The sequence below is a fragment of the Scyliorhinus canicula genome, chromosome 10, assembly GCF_902713615.1.
Source record: "Scyliorhinus canicula chromosome 10, sScyCan1.1, whole genome shotgun sequence".
NCBI classification, from domain to species: domain Eukaryota; kingdom Metazoa; phylum Chordata; class Chondrichthyes; order Carcharhiniformes; family Scyliorhinidae; genus Scyliorhinus; species Scyliorhinus canicula.
Window position 1 is genome coordinate 98,612,741 of NC_052155.1, and position 22,145 is coordinate 98,634,885.

General features: G+C 45.8%; 1 protein-coding gene across 8 annotated transcripts in view; it reads left to right on the top strand.

The window, feature by feature from the left end:
• fam110b (family with sequence similarity 110 member B) overlaps positions 1 to 22,145 on the top strand; it is a 189,985-nt gene that overhangs the window by 117,749 nt on the left and 50,091 nt on the right. For 2 of the 8 annotated variants that reach the window (XM_038809407.1, XM_038809409.1), the window contains exon 3: positions 11,714 to 11,798. The exons of the other annotated variants lie outside the window; for them this stretch is intronic. The gene's annotated coding sequence lies outside the window, so the exon portion shown is untranslated. The remainder of the gene's footprint in view (positions 1 to 11,713; positions 11,799 to 22,145) is intronic. 8 annotated transcript variants of the gene reach the window in all.

The window sequence follows — 22,145 nt, forward strand, 5'->3', positions numbered from 1 at the left end:
CTTCACAAAACCGTGTTGACTATCTCTAATCAAATTATTCCTTTCAAGATGATTATACATCCTATCTCTTATAAACCTTTCCAAGACTTTGCCCACAACAGAAGTAAGGCTCACTGATCTATAGTTACCGGGGTTGTCTTGTTGCTCGTTATGCTTTCCCTTAATTTGCTCTGTTTTAATTACCTTTGCTCTAGAGTGCCAGGTATCTTTCTGATACCACCACAGGGTTTAAAACCGAGTACTGATCAATAACTCAATACACCAGTTAGTAAGTTTGAAATCGATACACGTTTATTATACACACACAGTCAATTACTATTCATGCATAAACTCTATTTACTAAACTACAACTGCTTCTAAAAGCCTATACTTAGCTTTGAGTGGCCCACGAGGTCAGAGGAACAATGGCCTTTTTCCGGTTCTGATACTGCTGGCTTCGAACTGGTACGGAATAGTAGCTAGGAGCGTCTATCTTGTAACGTGCATTGACTTTAGACTTACTTGGTTGATGCAGCTGTTAGGTAGGTCTCTCCTCGCTGAGAGCCAAGGCCAAGAGAGCGAACTGAAGTTGGGGACACTATCTTATAGTCCCCAGGGGTTTCGCGCCCTTTTGAGTGGACCCCGGACCACCATGTCTCAATCGTTCCTATCGATTTTCTCCAATACCGGAGTTGTTCCCTGATCGTTGGGCGGGCCCTAGGTAGTCATTGGCCTGCCTTTGTTCTAGCTCCCACTGGCGCCGGGGAGTCTGTCTTGGTCCCGATTGTTTCAATGTCTCTTTTTGTCCCTGGAGATAGCTCATTAATATGTTAATGGCTATTGGTTTCAGTTCTGTCTAGGTTCTGCAAATCTTAATACACAGGAAACCTTGCACCTGCTTGTGTTCTCTGGTGTTGTCCAATTTTCCCTGCACTCCTTGCGAGTGTCCATTTTGAAATCGGGACGTGGCCACCCCAGGTGGCTACAGTCTCTACTCCCCTTCTTGAACAAGGGGAGAACATTTGCTATCCTCCAGTCTTCTGGCACTTTTCCTGTCGACAAAGATGACTTTAAGATCAAAGCCAAAGGCTCAGCAATCGCCTCCCTAGCTTCCCAGAGAATCCTAGAATAAATCCCATCCGGCCCAGGCGACTTATCTATTTTGACACTTTCCAGAATTGCTAACACCTCCTCCTTATAAACTTCAAGCCCTTCTAGTCTAGCCACCTGTATCTCAGTACTCTCCTCGACAACATTGTCTTTTTCCTGCAAGAATATTGACGACAAATATTAATTTAGCACCTCTCCTATCTCCTCAGACTCCACGCACAACTTCCCACTACTGTCCTTGACTGGCCCTACTCTTACCCTAGTCATTCTTTTATTCCTGACATATCTATAGAAAACTTTAGGGTTATCCTTGATCCTACCTGCCAAAGACTTCTCATGTCCCCTCCTGGCTCTTCTTAGCTCTCTCTTTAGGTCCTTCCTAGCTAACTTGTAACTCTCGAGCGCCCTAACTGAACCTTCACATCTCATCTCATCTCATCTTGCCTCATCTTATCATAATTGCCTTTCCCCCAGATGTAACTCTTGCCCTGCGGTATATACCTATCCTTTTCCATCACTAAAGTAAACATAATCGAATTGTGGTCACTATCACCAAAGTGCTCACCTACCTCCAAATCTAACACCTGTCCTGGTTCATTACCCAGTACCAAATCCAATATGGCCTCGCCTCTCATTGGCCTATCTACATACTGTGTCAGGAAACCCTCCTGCACACATTGGACAAAAACGGACCCATCTAAAGGACTCGAACTATAACGTTTCCAGTCAATATTTGGAAAGTTAAAGTCCCCCATAATAACTACCCTGTTACTTTCGCTCCTATCCAGAATCATCTTTGCAATCCTTTCCTCTACATCTCTGGAACTTTTCGGAGGCCTATAGAAAACCCCTAACAGGGTGATCTCACCTTTCCAGTTTCTAACCTCAGCCCATACTACCTCAGTAGACGGGTCCTCATTAAACGTTCTTTCTGCCACCGTAATACTGTCCTTGACTAACAATGCCACCCCTCCCCCTCTTTTATCACCTTCCCTGAGCTTACTGAAATATCTAAACCCCGGCACCTGTAACAACCATTCCTGTCCCTGCTCTATCCATGTTTCCGAGATGGCCACAACATTGAAGTCCCAGGTACCAACCCATGCCGCAAGTTCACCCACCTTATTCCGGATGTTCCTGGCATTGAAGTAGATACACTTTAAACCACCTTCCTGCCTGCCGGTACACTCCTGCAACTTTGAAACTTTATCACATGACCTCATATTGGAATCAATCATGACCTTACCTTTTACGACTTTTTAATTATAGCGTTAGCAGACACAGTCTGGTTACCTTAACCTAGGTTCTTTAATAATATTATTGCAACAAATATATACCTTAACCCAGGCTTTTAAAAACGTTATTGCAACAGATATAAAATATAATACATAACAATTACTACATTAAACACACCAGTGGGCTTTAAATTTAAATGAGTGAGAAGTAAATTTAAAATGCATGCTCTTTATTCAGTGTTGAATATTTGAAATTATGCCAAAGCATTATGTTCATTTGAATACTGAAATGAAGCAATAGTAGAGGGATGAATAGAATCACCTCTTCCTATCCAGAACATGTTCTTCATGTTTTCCACAAATTGCATCGGTCTTAGCATTTTACAACATGTATGAATGAAAGGCAAAATAAGTTTATCCTTCAGAGGTATATTTTATTCTCGTAAGTAATTCAATTAATCCTGAAGAATTTAGAAGTCCTGTTCCACTGTGGTCAGTAGCGTGGCTCCTTTACATAATCAAGATTTGAATTTGTTAACCAGAAGGTTATAGGTTGAAGCTTGGTTTTGATTTACACTTCACTTCATGGAGAACAATTAACTGCTTCTTAACTGATTGCTAGATGTAGCAATGCCACTGTTTGGCAGTTGATCTGAAATGAAGAAGCCAAAAAGGAATCTGGAAACCATTTATGTCCCACGGAGTTGGATTTCAGCTGATTACACAATATTGACAGTAATGTTGCAATGACCTCTTGCACAGATTGACAGTCATCTGAGTGAATAGAGAAAATGCAGCACCAGAGGAATATAATTGCTGCAATAATGTGCAAATGCTAACGTGGGAATTTGATGCAGTTAAGTTTTTCTTGAGCTATAATTTAGATTCGTAGTCAGACTCCTAAGTGCTGTAAGTTAATTAAGAAGCCGAGTTAGTAGCAACTACCTGGCAATGGCAGTTACCTGTCAATCAACAGAAAATGAGTTGATGTTAATCAGAGTAGAGGAAGCTGACTTCCTCTTGGGTGTAAAGTCATTAATTTTCTATGAAAGTAAACTAGTTTTGGGACTTACGGTGGCGGCCATGGAGTGAGTGGTCGCACATTTGGTGGCTCCCGTTTGAGGTGGGTTCTTTCGGTCCTTCACCACCCCGAATTGTGTGGTGTTTGAGGGCAAAAGGTGAATGAGTGCCCAGGGAATGTAATACTCCTCTGCTGGGGCTGGTGTATGGCTCATCAGACGAGGAGTGTCACAAGGAAGCGAGAGCAGCAGGCGCAAGAAGGTTTTCGTGGTGTGACACAGGGGAAGATGGTGGAGAGCAAGGGTGCAGCCCTCCCAGTGGTCGACAGAGCAGCTGGTGGAATACCTCTGTGGCAAATTTTAGCAGCAGAGGAAGGGGACATCAGAGGATTTGGCCATGGTGGTGGAGCCACTTAGGGTGGCGATCAAGTTGGTCGAGCAGAAGCAGGAGGCTCAGGGCCTGGCGATCCAAAAGGTGGAGGAGTCAGTGGTGGCATACAAGGATCGGTTGACCTCGCTGGAGGCGGAGATGGGAATGGTGTTGAGCAGCCAGAAAAGGCTGAGGGAGAAGCTGGAGGGCCTTGAGAACCACTCCAAGAGGAAGAATCTGCAGACTGTGGGGTTGCCCGAAGGCATGGAATGTGCGCAAGCCACCATGTATGTGGCGAGCATGTTGGAGAAGCTGCTGGGGGAGGAGGGTTTTGATGGCTTTGAGGTGGGTTGAGGCACAGGGCGTTGAGGAGTCTGCAGATGGGGGTGCTGCCAAGGTCGATGGTGGTGCGGTTTTATCGGTTCTTGGACAATGAGAAGATCCTGAGGTGGGCGAGGCAGACCAAGAAGCCTGGGAGGTGAATGAGCTGCAGATTTACCAAGACCTGGGTGCAGAGCTGGCCAAGTGGAGGGCTGGGTATAATCGGATAAAGACCGCCATCAAAAGAATGGGGACTAAATGAAAAAGCAAACCTCAAAGGTGGTAATCCCTCGCTTACTTCCTGAACCACAATCAAATTGGCAGAGAGAAAATATGATTAGAGAGTTGAATACATGGCCAATGATTGTTATGGGAGAAGTGGGTTTTGATTATGGGATACTGGCACCTGTACTGGAAAAGTAAAAAACTCTACCATTGGGAAGGTCTTCACCTGAATCATGCTGGAACCAGTGTCCTGGTGAATCTTATTGGTAGGGCTTTCGAGAGTATTGTAAACAAAATAGTGTGGTGGATGGTTCATGTGAGGGAGATTTGGAAAGTGAAGAGAAAGAACAAGGTAATAGTGCAGGGTAGGAATAGTGCAGGGTAGAAATAGAGGTAATGATAACCAAGATGTGGCAGAAAGGGTCAAGCAAGTACAAAACATGAGAATGCAACAGCAAATAAAGTCCAAATTGATATTTTACACAAAATTAAAGGCCCTTCATTTGAATGTACGCAGCATTCATAATAAGATATATGAATTGACAGCACAAATGATTAAAGCAAACCACTGTGGATGTTGAAATCTGAAACAAAAACAGAAAACACTGGACAATCTCAGCAGATCTGGCAGCATCTGTGAAGAGATAATGAAGCTAACATTTTGACTGAATGACTCTGTCAAAGCTGAAAAGAACTGGAAATAGGGTCAAATTTATACTGTTGATTGATACTGTTTGGGGGGCGTGTTGTGGAGCAGTGGGGTTAGATAGAGGGCCAGCGATAGGTGGCGATTGACAAAGGCGTCGTGGAGAGAAAGATAAAGAGAATGTAAATGATTATGGCGCAGAAGAGTGCTGATGGTGTCATATACTGAGATTAGAATGCATTAATGACAGAACAAAGGTAAGTAGTGTGTCAAAGGGCAACTTTGATGGACAGATGGCCCAGGTGGGGTGGAGTGAGGAGAGGATGGTAAACGGTGAGGGAAAGACAGATCGATGGAAGAAGTGAAAATAAACTGATAGAAATAAAAATAGAGTGAAGGTGGAGGAGAGAGTTTACAGTCTGAAGTTGTCGAACTCAATGTTAAGATGGAAGGCTGTATCCTGCCTAATCGGAAGATGACGTGCTGTTCCTCCAGTTTGCGCTGGACTTCACTGGAACATTGCAACAGGCGAAGGATGGGCATGTGGACATGAGAGTAGGATGGCGAGTAGAAATGGCAAGTGATAGGAGGGTTTAGGTCCTGCTTGAGGACGGACCAAAGGTGTTCTGCAAAGCGATCACTCAGTCTGTATTTAGTTTCACCAATGTACAGTAGGCCGCATTGGGAGCAGTAAATGCAATAGACAGATTGAAGGTAGTGCACATGCAAAAACAGCCTGGTGGATGAGTTCATAGTGTATATTCGGGACAGTCTCTTGGAAAAATAGGGGAGTAGATGCTTTGCGATTTGGTATTGTAAGAAAACAGGATTAATTAATCTAGAAAAGCATCCTCCAGGTAAGACTGGTCATAAATTAAAACAATTTCACATTCAGTTTAAGGGTGAGAAATTTGGGGCTGAAACTAGTGTTTTAAATTTAAATAAAAGCAATTACAAAGATATGAATAATGTTGGCTAAAGTGGAGTGGGTAAATAGAGATGATAGAGAAACAATATGAGACATTTTAAGGAGATAGATTGCATGAAAAGGTTGCACCATCCATGGCTAAAGTTCCGGATGGTATCAAATTAAAATAAAAGATGTACAATCGTGCAAAGATTCGTGGTAGCCCCGAGTATTGGTAAAGTTTTAGAAACCAGCAAAGGATAAGGGCAAAATAACAAATATAAAAACAGACAGTAAAAGCGTTCACATATTTACAAAAAGGAGGAGAGAGAAAGAGGAGAATAAAGTAAGCTCTGGTCCCTTAGAGAGCGAGACAGGACAATTAATAATGAGAAACAAGGAAATTGCAGACTGAACAAATATTTTGTATCTGTCTTCACAATTGAAGATACACAATGTATTCCAAGAATAGTAAAAAAAAGTAAGAGGCAAAAGGAAATCTAGAATTAGGGGGTTCCGTTTCAAAATAAGGGACCTCACATTTCAGATGGAGATGAAGAGAAATTTCTTCTCTCTTGTAAATTGTTAATCTTTGGAATTCATTCCCCCAGAGTGTAATTAAGGCTGGATTATTGAATATATTCAAGTCGGAGTTGGACAGATTTTGATTGCCACGGGTATGGGGGTGCAGGCAGGAAAGTGGAATTGAGACTGCAATCATACCAGCTATGATCTTATCAAATAGCAGAGGGAACCCAAGGGGCTGAATGGCATATTGCGCCTATTTCTTATGACCTATTTAGTTTAGGTACAGGTTGTGGTGGTGGAATCAGACCTTTTTTAGTACAAGAAGTGTTTTAAAAACCTTGGGCGCGATACTCCCAGACAGGGAGAAATCGTAAGGCTGGCGTCAAAACCGGGCGGGTTTGATGCCAGCCTCCCCCTCCCCGACCGGGAACCGATTCTGGTCCCCGGTCGGGGCTAGTATGCCGCGGCCGTGAACTCCGGCATCGCGGGCTTAACGAATTTCGTTAAGCCCGCTTGCCAGAATTTGCGACGGCTGACGCGTCACATGACGTCAGCCGCGCATGCGCGGATTGGAAGACTCCAACCCGCGCATGCGCAGATGACGTCATCACGCATTTGCGCGAAACCCGCGCATGCACGGGCCGGGATGCCCCTCAGCCGCCCCGCGAAGTGATACAGCGGGGCGGCGGAAGGACAAAGAGTGCGCGGGAATCGGACCCACTGCCCGCGATCGGTGCCCACCGATCGCGGGCCCATGGCACCCTTGGCACGGCCATGGTACTGCCGTGCCAATCGGTGCCATGGTTGCCAAGATCGGGACTTTACGGCCGTTTTTACGAACGGCCAGACCAGGTGTGTTTGCCGTTCGTAAAAACGGCCGTAAAGGGCTTGGACTTCGGCCCATCGGCCAGCTGTGAATCGCTGCTCGCCGTAAAAAAACGGCGGCAGCGATTCGTGTCCGGAGTCGGGCGTGGGGGGGGGGGTAGAATAGCGGGAGGGCGTCAGACCAGCGTGGCCGTAAAAATTTACGACTCCCGCTATTCTCCGCACCGTCGTAAGTGCGGAGCATTGCGCCCCTCTTGTCTAGTTCCATTTCACTTGTATTAAGTGCTGTGTTTAAGAACTTTTTTTTGCAATGTCCCTCCATCCCAGTAACTGCATTAAATACTAGGAAGGTGTATTTGATTTCCGATTACTCAGTCTCCGCTCGTTTCTGCTATGTGGATAAGGTATGACGCACTGAACAGGATGTTGAGCAAAAACTATTAATCAAATTTAGTGTAGAATAAGGTCCCCCCCATCAGTTTGCTGATCAAATATATTACTTCAAGGCAAAGTATCTCAAACTGACACTAGATTGCATTCTCAGCCATCAGCACTGAAAATTTAGCCTCTGAAATGTGTCCATTTACTTTGCACCCTCACCCCTCAGAATTTACAGAACAGTGAAGCCTGCCTTAATGCTGAACAGTTTTTAAAATTGCTCGGACTTGGATCAGGCAAAATCTGTCACCTGAATTATAATTTTTTTCCAGATGAAGAATATTTGTAGCTCTTATGCTAGATGAACTGGAGGGTCCAGCCAATGCAATTCTAGGCTTACAAATGAAGAATAATCACTTTGAGCAACATAGTGAAAACTTTTGAAATTCTATCCCAGTCTGAATCTTTGGTCTCAGGAGAGAGTGGATGAGATTGGAAAGAATCAAACGGCAGCACGGTAGCATAGTGGTTAGCATCAATGCTTCACAGCTCCAGGGTCCCAGGTTCGGTTCCCGGCTGGGTCACTGTCTGTGTGGAGTCTGCACGTCCTCCCTGTGTGTGCGTGGGTTTCCTCCGGTCCACAGTCCAAAGATGTGCGGGTTAGGTGGATTGGCCATGCTAAATTGCCCGTAGTGTCCTAAAAAGTAATGTTACGGGGGAGTTGTTGGGTTACGGGTATATGGTGGATATGTGAGTTTGAGTAGGGTGATCATTGCTCGGCACAACATCGAGGGCCGAAGGGCCTGTTCTGTGCTGTACTGTTCTAAATTCTAAAATTCTAAAGCAGAATTTTTTTTTAATGCAGTACACAGGGTTGAAAATAAATTTCAGACTTATTAATATTTTAACACTTGCCTACAGTAGCTCCTCTGCTGGGTCAAGGAGTTTGTCTAGTGTCTGGTAACACTCTATGCACCGGAAAGATTGGAGACAGGGATTGAGTGAAATTATTTTGGTTTCATTGAGTACGATTAACGGCCGCATCCGGCCGGAATTGGAACAGAGCGGCCGATAGATCCTGCGAGAGGCCTCTTCCGGGATTGCCGACAGTCATTGCACCTCTCGCAAGATGTTTTGATCTGGATCCTGCCCATAAGGGGCAGGACCCAGACTTACATAGATAAGTGAGCTTAAAAGCTCACTTCAGCTCTGGCGAGGCGGATCTAACCGACAAACGGGATCTACCGGCCTCGCTGAGGAAACCTCAGCCGTGCGCCATTTAGCAATGGTCCCCACAAATGGGGGCCTTGCAGAACAGCACTGAGTGTGTTCTCCTAGGCAATCGGAGGCCCCCGGGTGGTTGGTATCTGAACTGGGTAGCACCCACGCACTGTTGGTGCCACCCAGGCACCATGGCACTGCTGGCCTCGCACCCTGGCAGTGCCACCTGCGCACCATGACAGTGTACCTCAGTGTCAGACTGCTCATGTGGCAGTGCTACACCGGCAGGTGCCTAGCATTATGCACGTGCCGGGATTGGACCCGGGGGGGATCTCTCCTGCCAGTATGAGGTGAGGTGCAGTGGGCTCAAGGACCTTCCCAACAGGTGGGTTGGGCATTGGGGAGGTCCACGGGTCATGTCGGGGAGTTGAGAGATTGGGACGCCATTTTTGGGTGTCGCCTCGACGTGGCGTTCTCCATTAAGTGCTGTTAGATCGCAGGGTTGGCACTGAGAGCGACCCGTCTAATCCAACCTAGAACAAACTCTGGTTTCTTTTCGTCAGATCACGCCCAATTGTCTTCAGTTCCCGCTCTAAACTCTGTTCCCAACTATCAACCCTATTCCTCGTCCTGGCAAAAACCAGAGATTAAGCCAGTTTGTTTGCAAAGGTGTTGTCATATTTCAGAACATAAAAAGATTTTGAAGGCATCCCAGCAGTCTTAAATGTCCAGGGTTTCATAAAAAATCTGTCTGAAGCATGTATGAAGAAACAGAGCTCCTGTGTTTGCACCATGGGGTAGAATTTGCCATGGTGCTCTCCCACCCCATAAAGTTTGGTGTCGCCCCACAATCCTAACACCTGCCCTGTTATCATGTAATAGTGGGAGCAACCTTGATTAATTTAAGGAAAGTGTTCTGACCCTTTCTCGCGAGACAGTCACGCTTAAGTGCCCCCCCCCCCCCCCCCCCGCTGAGGTGGCACGCCCAATGCCTCCCCCATCAACACCCACAACAACGGGGCAGTCAGACTGCCTGTTGAATTTCACAAGCCGCCTTCTGTTCCTCCGAACCCACAAGCAAGGGAGTGAAAAACCCAGTAAATAATTATGTTGTGCTTGCTGGTTTTGTTACATTTACGCAGTGAGATTAACTTTTTAAAATAGTTGTTCTAATGTATATGCTTGTTGGTTCTTTTACATTGGTTTATCTTCACAAATTTGCAGCCTTTCTCCACCCGCACTCCCAGACTGACAGGAAAGCGACAATTCATGGGTAGTTAAGCTAGTTGGAGCCAAGTAATTTGACATGTATGTCAGTCTAAAAATAAACAGTTTATATTTGACAGAGCAAATATTGAAATTGGATAGTTGGCATTAATCCACTTTTAATTGTGTTGCCCAAACCATTCAGTACCATGGCTGGCACTGGTCTCTAATAATTGCTAACCCTCCTCCTTGAGAACTTCAGGCCTTAAATGTTTTGCAGTCCACCACCCTCTCCAAATGGGAGATTTAGGCTTGAGATGGTTGGAAAGAGAAGAGACTTGGAGCATAGGGTGGGCTTGAGGCCCACTGATTCAGAGAGCAGTAGCAACAATATGGTCTGTGGGAGTGGCAGCAAGAGCAATCAGTAAAGTGTTATGAATGAGGGTTTAGAAATTCTAAAGTATATTCTGGGGAGTTCACCTGACCTGTAACTTTTTGTTGAATTTGGCTAGTATGAGCACAAGTGCCTTCACTTTAGGTGTGATTAAGTCTCCTGAAACAACTTAATCAAAAACAAGCTTAATTCTAAGAATTTAGTTAATATTTCTGTACACACATACAGCAAGAATTTGTTTCAATTACAAACATAAAGACCCCACGCAGCTACAGTAATCTATGTATGATCCTTAATAAATCCCTCCTTAACTGTTCCATTTCAAAAACAAAATCCCTTAAACCAAAACCCCCTTTTTAAGGGCGTGGTCTAGCACTCTGAATTCTCACTTGAATAAGACTGGCTTTTCCTGAGATTCTGACCCCGTCTCATCAGCAGGTTTAAACCCTTCCAGAGAGCAAACAATATCTTTTAAGTTAGCAAAACAGCAGGTAGCTATAATCAATGTTTTTTTACTTGGATCAACTCTTTAAAATGAAAATATAGAGACAGGCCTAAAACACTTCTGTTCTCTATCTGAGTCCACAACCACCAAATGTGAAAGCGAAACCAAAAACAGTTCACCAAGCCACAGCCCAGCTCCACCCACAATATGACATCACTGAAGCCCTGTGATGAGACAAAAACCTTTCTTAAAGGGACATTCACATGACAAAAGGAATAGCATCCTGGAGCCATAATGTCACAGAAGGAGACCATTTGGCCCATTGAGTCTATGCCTGCTCTATCCAGTCAGTTCCATTCCCCCACTCTATTCCCATAGCCCTCCAAGTTTATTTCCCTCAGATACTCATGCAATTGTTTCTGAAATCATTGATTGTCTCTGCTCCTAACACTCTCATGAATGAGATAAACCCGGGATGCTACGGAGGGTGAAAGGTGAACTATCATTTTCACTGATTGGCAAATGGAGGATTCTCACTGGAAGAATAAATGAGCAGGCCCGAGAGTTATGAGCCAATTCGATAGTTCACCACAAATGGCTGTTGGGTTGAGATGAGATTTTGGGTAAAATAGGTAATTTGTAAAGGAGGAATATAAAAGGATCTGGTAAGAATGAGGTTACAGAAGAGAGCACCAGGCCAGACACTGGGGTGAATGATCATCTCTGATTTCTGTCACCCTAGGAAAACACCCTATGAGTCCAGCCATATGGTTTAGAAATGTTGGCATTGAGCTTAGCTCAGAACAATATGCTCTGAGAAGTAACTATTGCCCTTTGTGTAATTCTTAGCTTGGATTAGGTTGGCTTGTGCTGACCTGTTTTAATGTGTGATGTCCAAATACAGATTTACTCGAACTGAAGAACTGAGTCCAAATCAAATTCCAAGAAGGCAGAGAAAGGTCGGTCCTTTATAAAAATGATATCAACTGGTGAGTCTGGCTGCACTTTGTGCAGGAGTATTCTGGCTAGTTGGAGGGTGGATATTAGAGTTGTAGCATTAATACCAGTATAATTTTAGTCTGGTAAACCTGTTAACATCATTTAAGTATAAACTGCGAGTGAATTAGTTTATTACTGTTAGAGGCATCTGTATTATCAGTATTACTGCCATAAGGTACCACATAATAGAATGATGACTGGGGTCAGAGCTTGCGGAGTAGTAGAATGAATAGCAAATTGGCAATGTAATAGAAAATTGAGATTAAAGGTAGATATTCGGACAAGTATTGGGAAGGTGGGAAGTGACGTTCCTATGGGTCAGTTCAGGGGCCACTGTTGTTTACCAGTCATAAATGATTTGGACCCTGGAATGTGGCGTAGCGTAAAAAATTGCAACAAATTATGAAACTGAGTTAACACTGAGACTACAGCAAATTATAAAGAATGAACACTATGTTAGAAACCTTTTAGCCCACCTGCCCATGCCACTTGGTGTTCATGTTCCACACAAACCTCTTGCCATCCCCCTTCAACGAACCCTATTTAATAACCTCCTGATACTTCCTCATGTATTTAACTTACTTCCTCTGAAATGAATCTATGCTTAGGGTCAACCTCTTGTGGTGATGAGTTCCATGTTCTAACTGTCCTGTCAATAAATTTCTTTTGAATTCCCTATTGGATTTATAGGTAATTTATCTTGTATTTATGGCTCCTCTATCTAGCCTATCAAATAATTTCATAATCTTAAAAGACCTCTATTAGGTCACCCTCTGTCTTTTTGTTTTGTAAAAGGAAACATTTTCAATCTTCCCTGCTGGACATAACTAACCTCTTGTTTCTGATATTATCCTTGGAAATCTGGTTTGCACTTTAAAGCCCAGATTTTCATTTCCTGAGACAGGAATCATGAGTTGGGCCATTTCCAGACATTGGAAAGCGGCCTTCTGCCAAAGTACCCACCCACGTTACTTCTATGGTAGGATGGCAGGATGACAGGGACCACACCTCCAGACCCAGGCCTGAGGTAGGAATGGAGGCGGACAGATGCTGAGGTAGGCAGGGTAAAACGCCCGTTCCCATTCATTGACCAGGTTCTTTTCTTTTTAAATATTTTAATTCGAGGCATTTAACAAATATGCACACACATCAAGCCCCTAAACAATCACAACCCTCCAACCCTCCTGACACCGACACCCGCCGCGTTCCACCTTCTCCATTTTAAACCCCTTAATTCCCACCCAAAGAAAACCTTCCCCTCACCCTTGCTGACCCCTCAATTCTCCTTGAAGAAGTCGATGAACAGTTTCCACCTCCGGGCTAAACTCTCTACCTACCCCCGCAGAACAGACTTAACCGCCCTGGACTGCCGGATCTTCTCACACGCCAAATAACGCCACCTCAGGACGCTGAACCACCCCCCAGAACCTCTGACATCGTATCTGAGAACCCCTGCCAGAATCCCTTCAGTCTTGGACATGTTAATGTGGTTTGCGCCCCCCCCCCCCCCCCCCCCCGTGCACTGCCCACACCTATCCTCCACCAGGTGCTCTGTCGACCACTGGGCGGGCAGCACTGCCCTCCACCAGCTTCACTACAAAACCTTTATTGCTCCAGCTGCTCCTTTTCCCTGTGGCACTTGTCCTCTGATCCATACAACAATCTCACCAGAGAAGTATTACCTTCCCTGGGCACTCACCTTTCGCCAAATAAAACCCCATACGCATGGAGAAGGGCCAAGAAAATCCACCTTAAGCAGGAGCCATTAAATGTGCGATCACTCACTTCATGGCTGCCACCCAAAGTTAACATTAACCAAGTTCTGTATGTACTAGACACATTAGCCCTTAACAACACCCACCCACACCCTCCCTCCTTGTCCGGTATCCACTGGGGTGGCACAGTAGCACAGTGGTTAGCACTGTTGCTTCACAGCACCAAGGTCCCAGGTTTGATTCCCGGCTTGGGTCACTGGCTATGCGGAGTCTGCACGTTCTCCCCGTGTCTGCGTGGGTTTCCTCCGGGTGCTCCGGTTTCCTCCCACAGATCCCGGAAGATGCTGTTAGGTGAATTGGACGTTCTGAATTTTCCCTCTGTGTACCTGAACAGGCGCCAGAATGTGGCGACTAGGGGCTTTTCACGGTATCTTCATAGTAGTGTTAATGTAAGCCTACTTGCGACAATAAAGATTATTATTATTACTATGGGCAGAACTCAAGAATCCTATCATTAGGTAACCTTAGGTTACAAAGTTTTTAAGATGCTCATGAAACTGTCCAAATAAACAAACAGCCATTCATAAACATCTTCCAAAAATACTTGAATTCTCCAGGTGTTCAAAAAAACGGTCATCAAATACAGCCATTCAAATTCCACGTGGAAAAAGGTTAATCTCAAATGCTTACAAAACGGTCAGTTCAAAATCTTTAATTCTGTTAAAACCTCATAAAACCAGTAATCAAATGAAAGCTCTCATTCATCTTCACAGCTGTATTAATGATCCCTAATGATTTGAATAATTTATTAGGGTTTGAAGCTCAGCCAAGCATTTGCAATGGGATTCCAAAGGACTGGTTTACATCAGGGAAGCTATTTTTCCTCAGAAAAAAGGCTGAAAGGTTACCAGATTAAAGTGTTTGTGCCTACTTTATTGAACCTCTTTATATAATTGTGCGAAATTTTGGGAGTCCAAGACTAGGGACCAGAAACATAAGATATTATAAATCAGCTGAGTTTGGTAGTGATGAAACTGGTGAGTGTGCACTTGCTGCAAAAATATAGTTGCACTGTCTGTGACATCAAAACCAATGACTGAAGAGCTCTGATTATTAAAATAACAGATCTGGAGAAAAGCTGGAGCAGATTTATGGAATTCTTTCTGGATTGGAGTGCCATGTTAACCCAACAACCCAAATGGCATTCAGTAAACTCTGCTTATTCCTTGTTGTACATTATTTCCCATACTGCAAACATGTTCACCTGTGCTTATGCAATTTAGTTTTCTGCATTAGAATTTTGCAAAAACTGACCTTGGTGTGGCATATATCAGGATTGCTATGTATGTTATTAGATGCAATGTTATTTTGGCACCTTGAAATAGCTGAACATGGCCACTACTGGATAAACCTCGCTTTGCAATGGCCAAAGAATCGCATAACAAGAGCTCAGGAGAGGACCAGCTGGAGCAAACCAGCTAACAGGTGCACATCAATGATATCAGGGGTAGGTTAAACTGCACATGTGCTGGCAGGCACAATGTGAACCTAGCGCAGATACACAACCATGCCTGGCAGCTGACTAGTTGGCATCAGCAGTAAATCCAATAAATTAATCAGGAAAAGCTTTTCATTCAGTGGTGAGAATCAGCACTTGCTAATTCATGAGTGGTTGAGGAAATTAATGTAGATGCCTTTGAGGGGCAGCTAGATAAGAGTATGAAAAATAACAAATAGAAGGATGTGGTGATAGTGAGATAAAGTCAGACGAGGGGCTTGTGGAGCATAAAGCATTAGCATAGGCCAGTATACTCTGTTTATGTTTATGTGCTATACATTTAGTTATTGGTGTAATTTCAACGAGTTAACGGTGGCGCAGTGGGTTAGCCCTGTTGCCTCACGGTGCCGAGGTCCCAGGTTCGATCCCAGCTCTGGGTCACTGTGTGGAGTTTACACGTTCCCCCCGTGTTTGCGTGGGTTTTGCCCCCACAACCCAAAGATGTGCAGAGTAGATGGATTGGCCATGCTAAATTGCCCCTTAATGGAAAAAAAATAATTGGGTACTCTAAATTTATAAAAAAAAAAAAATTTTTTTTAAAAAGTATGAATATGGTCAGTATTCAGCTATGGCAAACAGCTAAAGAGATGTGCTGTTTGATATGACCCATTGGGTTGTTGGGTACTATATACCTACTGTATACCTGGCGTCACAACAGCATTTAGATTCACATATCACACCATTAATTTGTGATGTAGGCAGAACATCTATCGGGCTTGATGATCGCATCCTGTTAGTGAAAACTACCATTTGTAGCAGCAGCATGAATTAGCAGAGTAATGACTGTACTCAACCAGTCTCTACTTGCAAAACTCAACATAAAAGAAGTGATTCCACGATTGGAAACATTTGCTGAACAATCCAGATTATGCTCATAATTATGCTAATAATCAATTTAAGATTATCAGTCTGGTTCACAATGTGGCTCACTTATGCTTGCAAGAAGCTATATAGGTCACACGCATAAGAACCTGTCCTCTGCAGGCTAAAGAAATATGTCCAAGCATTGCACCTTTTTTTATGAATTAAACAAAAGAGTGGGAGACTTTAGTTCCCTGGTGCATTCCCCATCACAATACCTCAGGCAATCAGTCAATTTGCCAGCCAATCAGCACCCTTTTCTCATGTAATATAAATAGCTGCTCCTTTGAAATTTGGCATTCTTGTACCTTTCTGGATGAGTGCAAGACAAGCTTTGACTGCATTTCTCTTTTAAATCAGCAAAATTCATGGAACAGTTGCAGCTGCAAAAAATCCTAACCTTAATAGCTTCTGATAACAACATGTTTATGCCATTAAAAGGGACGTTAAGGCATTACATGAGTGACCAAGACTCATGATCCCAGAGTGAATGTTTTGCATTGTAAAGTAGTAAATATTTTGCAGTAACATCGCACACTGAATTTGCATTAATTTCCCAGGAGACCTGTCAATTACCTATGTGAAAAGATATCACTGGACCCTAAAGGGACCCTTTAGGGCAGCACAGTAGCACAAGTGGATAGCACTGTGGCTTCACCAGGGACCCGGGTTCGATTCCTCACTGGGTCACTGTCTGTGCAGAATCTGCACATTCTCCCCATGTGTGCGTGGGTTTCCTCCGATTGCTCCGGTTTCCTTCCACAGTCCAAAGACGTGCAGGTTAAGTGGATTGGCCGTGCTAAAATTTCCCTTAAAGTGTCCAAAAACATTAGGAGGGGTTATTGGGTTGCGGGGATGGGATGGAAGTGAGGGCTTGAGTGGGTCTGTGCAGACTCGATGGGCTGAATGGCCTCCTTCGGCACTGTATGTTCTATGTTCTACAGGAAAAAACTAAATTGCTGCCATAGTTTATTAACACTTGCTTTGTATGTAGAGAAGAAGAAATATCAACCATACATTACAGTTACGATACACGACCAGCTGTTCAGTGCTCATTAGCGAGCAGCTTTTCCTTTTCACATTCCTGTAGTCCAATAAATTGGGATTTTGTTTTCAGTGAAGATATACAAGTTGCATCCTTTATTGCTGCAGGAAGGATTCCAAGCAAATGGCAACACTGACAATTTATGTACATTATTACTTTGAAGTTTGAACAGACCTTGACAACCATTCCTCAAATCAATTCACAAATGGTGCCTTGTTTGCTTCATTAGTGAGGTTCAAAAGCTTGATACTTGTAGCTCCCAATTGTATTTTGTGGTTTCTGTTTCACAGTAGTACAAAAGGATAGTATAACTGCAGTCAGAACCCAATCTCACTCTGAAGTTCAGTTAACATGTTTTAGGTTTTTTTTCTCTCACTCATGGGATACGAGCATCGGTGTCCAGGCCTGCATTTATTGCCCATCCCCAATTTACCCTCGACGGTGATGGTGGAAGGCTGCCATCTTGAACTATTGCTGTCCTGTCCATGTGGTGTAGCACACACAGGAGTTCCAGGAATTCACCACATTCCTCTGGATTAACACCAAGGGAAGTATTACTACAGTGGTTTGTCAAGCTGGATTGGTAAAGTGCCACTGGTGTCCGCTGCTCCCAGCCACAACCCCAGGACTCGTCCAGCTAGGAAGTGGCAATGCACAGCGATGTGAGCCCCCAAACGCCAGAAACAGTCCAGAGTTAACACCAACCTCCCATCACAGTTGTCGCCAACACCATCCACCATCCCAAAGACAGGCTCGGGCATATTAGTGAGGAGGCGCCTGGGGCACTATCTGTTGTGCACCACACACGTGCAGCAGTACATCAGGTGGAGATAGGAACCCCCAAAGGGGCAGATTGTTGGAGGTTGGCCTGACCCCAGGGACTAGCTTCCATCCAGATGGGTCTCTGGCTCTGTAAACGGTGGTCCAATCGATGCTAGAGGTGCAGACATAGAGCCGAGACTACATAAAGGGCTGTCAGCGACCATCCAGTGCCTGCAGGTGAAGTTGGAGGGGTCCAGCGCCACTGGGGGTAGGAGGAGGTGCCAACCATGCATGCCACCCTGGCCTACACCGCATGAGTGGCGTCCGCAATGGAGGCCTTGGGGACGAAGTCATCGGCCACGGGGGAAAAGGTATCGGCCACGGGTAAGGATGTCGAAGGCCTGGAGCACTCTGTGCGGGTGATGTCTGAGGCACAGGACAGGGCTGCCCTGTCACAGGCAGCTATGTACCAGAGTCACCTGGACATTGCAGCAGCGCTCCTGAGCTTGGCTCAGTCACGACAGGCCATGGCTGCGGGCGTCAAAGGCATTGCCCGGGCGCTGGCTGCAGCAGCAAGTGACGGGGGGTCACCTGAAGCTCATTCCGGTCACCCCCCCCTTCGCAGTGAGTAGCCCGGGGGGGGGGGGTCATCGGACACACCGAGGGACATACAGCTGATGGGGCCGATGCCGGTAGCTCCTGGGAGGTGTTGGACCATTGCAATGCCTCGGACTCTTCCCCCCCCGATCCCCTCCTGTCCCTGACGCATCTGATGGGCGGTAGGCAAACAGGGTTGCAATGTACCACTTGGAACGGCGGGGACACAGCCAGGGCCCGATCACTCCAGGGGACGGCCGCCAAAGGGGACCCAAGTCAAGATGGGAATCGTCTCCACCCTTAATGTACCTCTTGGAGATCCACCTAGATTGAGCGATAGGGCCTGTGATGCCTGAAAGTTAGATACCAGTCAAGTTTGCATGGGTCCACCACACAGAATAGAGGTAGGGGCTAGGGCAAAAACCTGTAGATCCATGTCACCTGTTCACAATAAACACCTGTTCGCAAACATTTCAGCCTGCCTCGGTGCTCTGTCAGAAGGGTGTGAGGGATGTGCTGGACTGGGCCGGCTGCTGAGGGTGCGCTGGGACAGCCTGTGGCCCCATGCCCTGCCCATCCTGGCCCTCTCCTGTATACTCCTCGTCAGAAGAGGCCTGGTATTCATCCCCTTCCTCCAGCATGTTGCCCCCCCTGCTGCACGATGTTCTGGAAGACGAGGCTGGCCACCACAATGTGGGAGACTCCCATTAGAACTATACTGGAGGGTTCCTCCAGAGCGGTCCAGGCACCTGAATCGCATCTTCAACGCTTGATCAGGCTCCTGGTCACAGCATGGACATCATTGTAGCGGGTCTCTGTGTCGGTCTGTGGCCTCCAGATAGGCGTCATCAACTACGACCGCAGCAGATAACCCCTATCGTCCAAGAACCAACCCCTCACCCAGGGGTGCGCCTCGAAGGTATCAGGAACCGTTGAGTGTGCCAGGATGAAGACACCATGCACACTGCCCATGTATCAGGCGCAAGGGTGCATGATGTTCATCTCGTGGTCACACACCAGCTGCACGTTCATGGAGTGGTACCCTTTCAGTTTGTGAAGACCACCCTCTTATGGGCCGGTGCTCATAGGGGACATGCGACCCATCAATCACCTCCTGGATCTGGGGCATCCCAATGATGGCAGTGAACCCCCTGCCCAGGCATCGAGGTGGGCTCGGATGTTAACATATTGTGCCGAGTGGGCATAAGGGGCTTCCGTGAAGGCGCAGATGCACCTGTGCACGGAAGACTGCAAGATCCCTGACAGCTCCCCACTCGGCGCCTGAAAGAACTCCGTGGTGATCAGTTCAAGGTGACCATCACCTTGATACCCCCTGGATCCAGGTGCATCATGATCTGGCAGATATGCTTTATGGTCTCCCTGCTCAACCAGAGTCTTCGACAGCATGCCCTGTCCGTCGGGTTTTCGAATGACAGGTGCTTCCCACCTCCTCCTTGGCCTGTTGGGCAGTCAGCTCTCCATTCTCAACGGCTGGCTCCTGTTCTTCTGGGACAGGCTCTGCTGCTATAGGGTCCTCCCTGAGCAGCTCCGACTCGTACAGCCTCCGTGCATTCCCCAGGGCTGTGGCCTCTAGGATAAAGGCAACCATTCCTGGTTGGATTCTGATATCCATTGTCTGCAGGGGGTGAAAGGCAGACATGTTAGCATGGTGCGTACCACCGTGCCCAACCAGGTCCAAACGGTTACATGGTAGCCTGCACTGCAGACTCTGCCCCCCTGCATATCCGCCTCCCTCCCACACCCATCCCTGGCCGTTCCCCCGGCACTCTGCCTTCAGTGCCACTTTCCTGACCACGTCAGTGGCCAGCTCCACCGGGCCTCCTGCGCCAGCGCCGTCCCTGTTGGCAGGAGTACCGGTGGCTGGCGCTACCCATGCAAGAGGTATGCTCTGCGGCCCCCACTCTGGTGCCCTCCTTTTGGGGTTACCATGGGCATTGTTCGTGGGTGGGCCACGTGATGCCCTGTTGGCAGGTGGCACCCTGTTATGGGTGGGGGGGGGGATGTTAATGGTGTGGGAGGGTGGAAATGAATGGGTGCACCCATATGGCTAGTGTTGCACCCACGGGCCATGGTGGGTGATTACTGGGGTACGCAGCAAGGTCGTGGCAAAGGCGGTCCATGCCTCCATACGCCGGTCCCCGGGGTCACCCCAACCCCATGGCCCATCCCTTGGTCACCCGCCCGCTACTACACCACCAACCCCTCCCGCTAGCCATGGCGGCGACGAGACCTGAAGCCCACGGTCGTGCCTCTGGGAACATGAACTTCCTCCTGTCTATCCCTCAGCAGCCACTGCGCCTGTTTCCCGATTTTTAAAGCAATAAGTGAACCTCAACTTTGGCAATTCCTCATGGAGGAGGCACATTGCAGAAGCCCTGGAGAATACCGGGACAGGCCCGTTAATGATATGCCAAAGGCATTTGCTGTACATGCAGTGTAGAATGCATTCACGCTGCTATCGAAGCACCGGAGCGTGGCATTCTGTTGGGCACCCACCGCCAATCTCTATTTTCAGCTGACACAGAATTTGTTACCCAATCGTGTTTTCCGATTCCGCCATCGGCCAACGGAGAATCCCATACTAGGTTTCTCACAGAAGCCTCAGACATTCCATTTGTCTGGATGAGAGCACATTGAAGTGAGAAATGAAAGTCAAATAATATTATTAGGTTTATTTCTAAGCGGGATTATCACCATAAGGTGCAAGTTGATGTTTGGGAATTTATACTGTTCACATAAAATTATCTTGGGGACTAGGTCACCCCAGCAGTGACGACTTTGCTACTAACCTTTGCAGGGAGTTTATTTTGAGTTGGCATGATTATGATCCTCACAGCTTGTTTATAAAACTGCTGTGCAATATGCTTCAATCAACAATGCTCTTTATTTAACATTCAGGAATGTGGTTTCATTTTGTTGTTATATTTCATTGTCTTTGAAACCTTTAAGGTAAATATAATAACACAATAGGTGGAATCTGTATTTCAACAAGGTCACTGTTAATACTAAGTTAACATTTACTTAATGCTTGCTTGTGTGAGTAGTTTTCCTTAGTTTATGGAAAATAATCTATTTAAAGCTTTGAAAAAATATATAGAGACTATTCCTGCCAAAGTCTCCTGCTAACATTGGCAAGGGCTACCAATATTATTGAATTTCTGCTGGGACTGCTTCAGCTTTGCACGTAGAAATGTGGCTGCAAAACAAAATTACATGTTTCCAAGATGCGTTTCTTGCGAGACTGGATTTTGGCACTGTTAGATATATCAAATTGACATATTTCCATTGGTTTTAGTAAGTAAGTTCCTAAAGTCTGCAGTACTTGCTGTTGCTCCTTTCCTGATCAAGTCAACTTTTTATTTTACTTTTCAAAACTTACTTCCTAATAACTTCTAATGCATAAATTGTTTTTCACATTTTCTGGTTAATTCATTTCAGCAAATGTTCAATTCACACTACATTTACCATTGTAGCACTTCACTAGTATAGGTTTTTTTCATCTTGTAATACACTTCTATTCATCCGTAACCTCTGTTACTTTAACATATACATTTTGAAAAAAGAACATAAGAAATAGCAGCAGGAGTAGATGATGTGGCCCTTTGATCCTGCTCCGCCATTGAGCAAGACCATGACTGATCTGATTTTGACCTTAACTCCACTTTCCTGCCTGCAGCCCAGAACCCTTGACGTTCCAATAGTTCAAGTCAATGTCTAACCCAGCCTTGAATATATTCAGTGAATCAGCCTCAACAGTTCTCGAGGGTGGGGAATTCCA